Genomic DNA, 6000 nt, shown 5'->3' on the forward strand with positions numbered 1-6000 from the left:
TATTCTTATTTCCATTTTATTAATTTTTAGCTACTAACATCTAACCTCTTTTCCAACATTTTCTTGTCTTTATTTTTTTTCAAGGTGGAAATTACTTGAAAAGAATTTTCAAATTGCACCGCGCGGAGATAGCACAGCAACCCTTATTTAATTTTTTTATTTATTTATTTACAATTATGATACATTATTACATAATTACATGATTAATTGAAAACAAAAAATAATAGTTTTCATTGAATCTTAAGAAAAGATTTTAACGTCAATATGACAAAGGTTTTTTTCTCTACTCATTTAATGTTAATTTTTAGACTTTATCTGTTTGGGGGGGATGTCCCACACAGTTACGCCATTGATAGAATGGAGAAAAAAAGAAGTTAAAAATTAAACTATATTTCCTCTTTCCCGCACTTAATGATTTTTAAATATTTAATAACCATTTGAAATTCCTTATTTTCTTATTTATTATTTCTGCTGGAAATAATAAATAAATAATTTGATAAATTTAAAAAATTATATACATATATATTTTTTTATCTTTATATTTCTAATGAGCTGCACAATCGGTCTTGCCGATGAGCAGACCTACTGCGTTCTCCAGAGGTGGTATTCACTCTTTCAGAGACCACCACAATGGGTGAGATACCGTTGGTCATGTTAATTTGGACGTCTAGTTTCTGCCACACTAGATGGCAGCACCGAGACTCTATTTGGATGCTAAAGTGCACTAGGAATTTAATTTTGCCGGAAATGCCAAGAGCCAATAAGGCACTCCAGGGATCTTTTACATGCCGCATAATCATACGACATGGCCGCTGAGGATTTTCTGCATCCCGAAAATCCGGTGTCTGGACCGGGGATCGAACCCGCAGACTTGGGCTCAGAAGGCCGACGACAAAAAAAATAAATAAAATATAAATTGCATATAGGACCATTGAAACACTGTAATAAAAAGAAAGTACGTTGTTGGATCGAATATTTATTTAAAAACAGACAAATTAGTAACAGGGCTGAATCAGATAGGCGCTGAAAAGGCAACGTAACCTAAATGTCATGGATATTATGGCAAATTCTTTCATGTAAATAAGACAACTGTAAATAATATTTGTCGAATTGTGATGGCTCAGAGGATAGAACGTTCGCCTTCCAATGCGCCGAACCGGGTTCGAATTCCAGTCGATACGAATTCCGCATCCGGCTTGCACCGATCACAGTGATGACGTGAAGCATCCAGTGTTAGACGGATCATGGGTTAGAGTCCCCTTGCCGTCAGGTTAACCGTGAGAGGTTCTCGTGGACTTCCTCTCCGCGTGACGCAAATGCGGGTTAGCTCCATCAAAAAGTCCTGCACGAAGGCAAATTTCTCGCAATGCTTGATACAGGAGTTCCCTTGTCTTCTGGATTGGGTTCAAAATTACAAGGCTACGGAGTTGAACATTAGTAGTCGTAAACCCATGAAATTGGGTCGGCTGTTAAGAGACGGTTATAAAAAAATAACATTATTTAAAAAATAACATATATAACATACTAAACTTTAATCAATTCAAATCAACAATTCAATTCAAATCAGCCTCTCTAAATCAGCAGTTCCCTAAAGGTGTTCCGAGAAACCCTTGTGTTTAGTGGAAGGGTTTACAGGGGCTCCAAAAATTAGGAATTCCTTTTTTTTTCCTTTTTTAACCAGTAATAATTATTTTTAAATTCAATCAAGAATCCGTTTTTTTTTTAATATTTTGACTGTTTACATTATTAACTTATTTAAGTAAAATGCCAGTGAAAAAAAATAACAAAATTTACAAAAAAAAAACTTTTCAACAACGGTACATTGAATAAATTATGCTTTTATAAAAATATGGTACGTATTTATAAAAAATAAAAAATCCAAGAAGTATAAATTCAATAAGCAATCATCGAGCTTTTACCTTTAAAATTAAATAACTAATTTTAAGAATGAAGAAATACGTTACTATTCGAAAGAATTATAACTATTCTAAATACTTGCAGCAGTTTTTTTTTTTAAACTATAATTCTCTTATTTTATTCCGTTTCAGCATATGTATAGACAAAGAATAAATTCATAATATCAAATATTCCTTTTATTACATTAAATATTTTAAAAACAACTAGTATTTATGTTTTTTAGTAAATTTAGAACTGCCAAGGAACTTTTTATATATAGATATAATTCCGGGGTTGCGTCAAAAGTAGGTCCATCATTTAGGGTTCCATAGTTAAAAAAAAATTAAAAACTGCTTCTCTAAATATTCATTGAACTCATAGATCACATCACTCATAGACATTAAAAATCAATTTTTGATAAACAAATTTTATAATTCTATGCAAATTTTTTTTAATTCAATTAAAAAGTTTAAAAGATATAATAAAACTTGTAAAAAGTAAAATTAAGGAACCCAAACTTTTGATCACTCACTTGATTAATAAAAATTAAAATGCGTAAAAAAAGCTATGTTTTTTCAAAGCATGTTTTTTTGCCTGATTCTGTGACTTAATAATAGTTAGCATAATTTAATTAGCGTATTTAAGCTCCCTGTTAAACCATTTAGATCGGCACTTAGTTCTTGAAAATCCGATCATTAGAATGAAAGTTATTCAGGGCAATATACTTTTATTTTTCACACTGTACACAGTTTTCTGCTTTGTTTCAAAACATCTTGTTTAAAGAAGGAATTAAAGTATTATTCTTTAACTCAAATAAACCAAAATAATGAATTGAATCCCTTATCACATTAAAATATCAAAGATTGCTTGTTATCTTATGTTTATTGCTTAACTATTAATATGAATCTTAAGTCTATTAAATTTAATTAAAATTAAATATTGAGTTCACATACTTTAAAATAAATAAAATGATGTTACATAGCAACAACATTAACTTTTACTCAATTAAAACGAAACTAATCCTTTTGGACTAACGTTAGAACTAATGCAAGCTAAGTCAACAAAGTTGTTTTTATTGTATAATTTAGAGCAAAAACAATTGACAGGCAAATTCATAAAATAAAACTAGGTCATATCACATATATAAGAGAAAGAAAATTAAGACAAATTAAAATTAAGCTTAACCAGGTGTAAATTAATTATTGAAAAATACTTAATATTATTTATAGATATGTATAAATTAAGACATATTTATCGTTATTACATAGCTAAAAATATACATACCTTACGTGGCTGTAAACTTCTGTACATTTACAGAGAATTTGAAGATTGCGAGAAAAAAAAATCTACTATTTAGTGTATAAATAGAAATAATTTAAATTTGAGATCTGGCGATTTTCTAACACTGGCTAAAAATTGGAGTTTTCAGAGGAGAAAATAATTCACAAAAGGTGTGAATGAGCGTGAGCTTGATGTTAAGTATTCTCTGTTGTTCGTATTTGGATTCAACTACACTAAGGTAATTTTGAACACTTGATTCGATGTTAACATTCGATCAGTTTTTTTTATTATTCGGCACCTAATTCGGAGGATCATTACACCACTATTTTTATGATGTACATACGCATGGCTCATATGATACCTAAAAATAAGTGAAGCCAATTTTATCGTAGCACTTTTTAACAATAAATTAGTTATCGAATTAACATCTCAAAATCCAATGCTTTGCATCAGCGTTTAAGCTCTTGGAGAAATTAAACTATTGTTTAAATGGCATTCGTCTCAATTTTGCTTCTTCTTTTTACATTCTGTTAAGCACCGTACATATTTGTTTTATTATGCAAGGTTTCGTTTGCGATTCCAACGTCTGTGCTTAATACAATTAAATTAAAATGCTCAGATGAAAAGGGAACATTTTTTTTTCTTTTTAAGGAAGCTATTTTTAGAAGCGAAATTATGTAATAATAATTAAATGGGTACTTTTTCTTATTTGAGTTTTGTTAGTAAAGAGCATTAACTTAATTGAATTCAAACAATACTCCTGAACTTATTTTTCTTTGAATATATGTGCTTCCAGTTGAAAAAGTTAGTAAAGAATGTTAAATTGGTAAACAATGCTCTATTACAGCTGCACAAAACGTCCAATTAAATATAATAAGAGTGAAATGAAAACCCAGAGTAAGGGAGGGGGAGACTGATTTTTATTGCTTCGTGACATCATTCGTATCTCTCTCATTTCAGGTATGTTTTTGATGGCGAAGCTCTAATGCTGCCCCCTGTATGCAGAAAATTTAAATTATTATTAAAAAATCATTAGTTAAAACAGAAATCCATTATTCATTAGAGAGCTTACGATTAATTAAAGTAAATAAAAATAACTACTCATCACTATCTAAAATTATAAATTAATCTTAAATGAGAGTTAGTAATTAGTAGATAATAATTAAATGATTGACTAATTAAAGTACACATTTACATTTAGAAAGCGGAAGAAGATATCATCCTGAATGACTTTTGTTCTGATAATCGGATTTCATGTACTAAGTGTAATTCTAATTTGCTCAAAGGGTTTATTTTTAAATCGAGGGAATATATTGTAATGTTAAAACAATATCTAACGCGCAATCAATTAAAATCGTCCTCCCTAAGAACTTAATAATTATCTTAGAAAATGTGATGATGTGTCTTTAGTAGCGTAGCTGGGAAAATTGATGAGCTCCATGCGTTAATATTTAAATATATTGTCCTGAAAGATATAAAAAAAAAAACCTCTTTTCCAAGTCAAACTGTTTCTTCTTTTCTCTACTCTTATTCTCACCACCGGAATGTAGTGTTAGTGTTTTCATTTTAGGGCCTCCGGCCATTACTTAAATTAAATTTTATTTTTTTCCATGTTCCAGTATATAGTTCCAAAATGTACTGGCCACATTACGAACTTACAATGTTAATAATTAAGTGGGCTGTAATAGTTTCCGGTCGCGCAAAAATTATTGTTGGAAACAAAAGTGATAATAAAAATAATTTTTTATTAAACAATAGTAGAAATCTTCTGATTCGAAGTAAGACGCCTCAACCATTAGGCCACTCGGACTTGTTATAGTTGGAAAGCAGATTTGTATAAAAATAAGCGTCCTCCCAAATTTGACATTAAAATACACTCATGCATTATTAAAGTGAAGAAAACGGTATTTTTTTCACGTCTATGGAAAAAAGTTGCACTCATCATCCGCGACAGGACTCGAACCTGCAATCTTTTGATTCGAAGTCAGACGCCTTATCCATTAGGCCACGCGGACTTCTTATAGTTGGAAAGCAGACTTGTATAAAAATAAGCGTCCTCCCAAATTTGACATTAAAATGCACTCATACATTATTAAAGTGAAGAAAACGGTATTTTTTTCACGTCTATGGAAAAAAGTTACACTCATCGTCCGCGACAGGACTCGAACCTGCAATCTTCTGATTCGAAGTCAGACTCCTTATCCATTAGGCCACGCGGACTTATTACACTTGGAAAACAGCATTGTAAAAAAATAAGCGTCCTCCCAAATTTCACATTAAAATACAGAGATGCATTATAAAAAGGAAGCAAACGGCATTTTTTTCACGTTTATGGAAAAATGTTACACTCTTCGTCCGCGACAGGACTCGAACCTGCAATCTTCTGATTCGAAGTCAGACGCCTTATCCATTAGGCCACGCGGACTTGTTATAGTTGGAAAGCAGATTTGTATAAAAATAAGCGTCCTCCCAAATTTGACATTAAAATACACTGATGCATTATTAAAGTGAAGAAAACGGTATTATTTTCACGTCTATGGAAAAAGTTACACTCATCGTCCGCGACAGGACTCGAACCTGCAATCTTCTGATTCGAAGTCAGACGCCTTATCCGTTAGGCCACGCGGACTTGTTATAGTTGGAAAGCAGATTTGTATAAAAAATAAGCGTCCTCCCAAATTTGACATTAAAATACACTCATGCATTATTAAAGTGAAGAAAACGGTATTTTTTTCACGTCTATGGAAAAACGTTACACTCATCGTCCGAAACAGGACTCGAAAATGCAATCTTCTGATTCGAAGTCAGACGCCTTATCCATTA

At 31.3% G+C, this 6000-nt stretch overlaps 4 non-coding genes across 4 annotated transcripts; all 4 read right to left on the bottom strand.

The window, feature by feature from the left end:
* Positions 1 to 5119: 5119 nt before the first annotated feature.
* On the bottom strand, positions 5120 to 5192 carry TRNAR-UCG (transfer RNA arginine (anticodon UCG)). The gene has a single exon. It is a non-coding gene; the product is annotated as a tRNA-Arg (tRNA).
* Positions 5193 to 5324: 132 nt separating this feature from the next.
* On the bottom strand, positions 5325 to 5397 carry TRNAR-UCG (transfer RNA arginine (anticodon UCG)). The gene has a single exon. It is a non-coding gene; the product is annotated as a tRNA-Arg (tRNA).
* Positions 5398 to 5529: 132 nt separating this feature from the next.
* TRNAR-UCG (transfer RNA arginine (anticodon UCG)) lies at positions 5530 to 5602 on the bottom strand. The gene has a single exon. It is a non-coding gene; the product is annotated as a tRNA-Arg (tRNA).
* Positions 5603 to 5733: 131 nt separating this feature from the next.
* TRNAR-UCG (transfer RNA arginine (anticodon UCG)) lies at positions 5734 to 5806 on the bottom strand. Its single transcript has one exon. It is a non-coding gene; the product is annotated as a tRNA-Arg (tRNA).
* Positions 5807 to 6000: the final 194 nt, after the last annotated feature.

The sequence above is a fragment of the Parasteatoda tepidariorum genome, chromosome 1 (genome assembly GCF_043381705.1).
Source record: "Parasteatoda tepidariorum isolate YZ-2023 chromosome 1, CAS_Ptep_4.0, whole genome shotgun sequence".
NCBI classification, from domain to species: domain Eukaryota; kingdom Metazoa; phylum Arthropoda; class Arachnida; order Araneae; family Theridiidae; genus Parasteatoda; species Parasteatoda tepidariorum.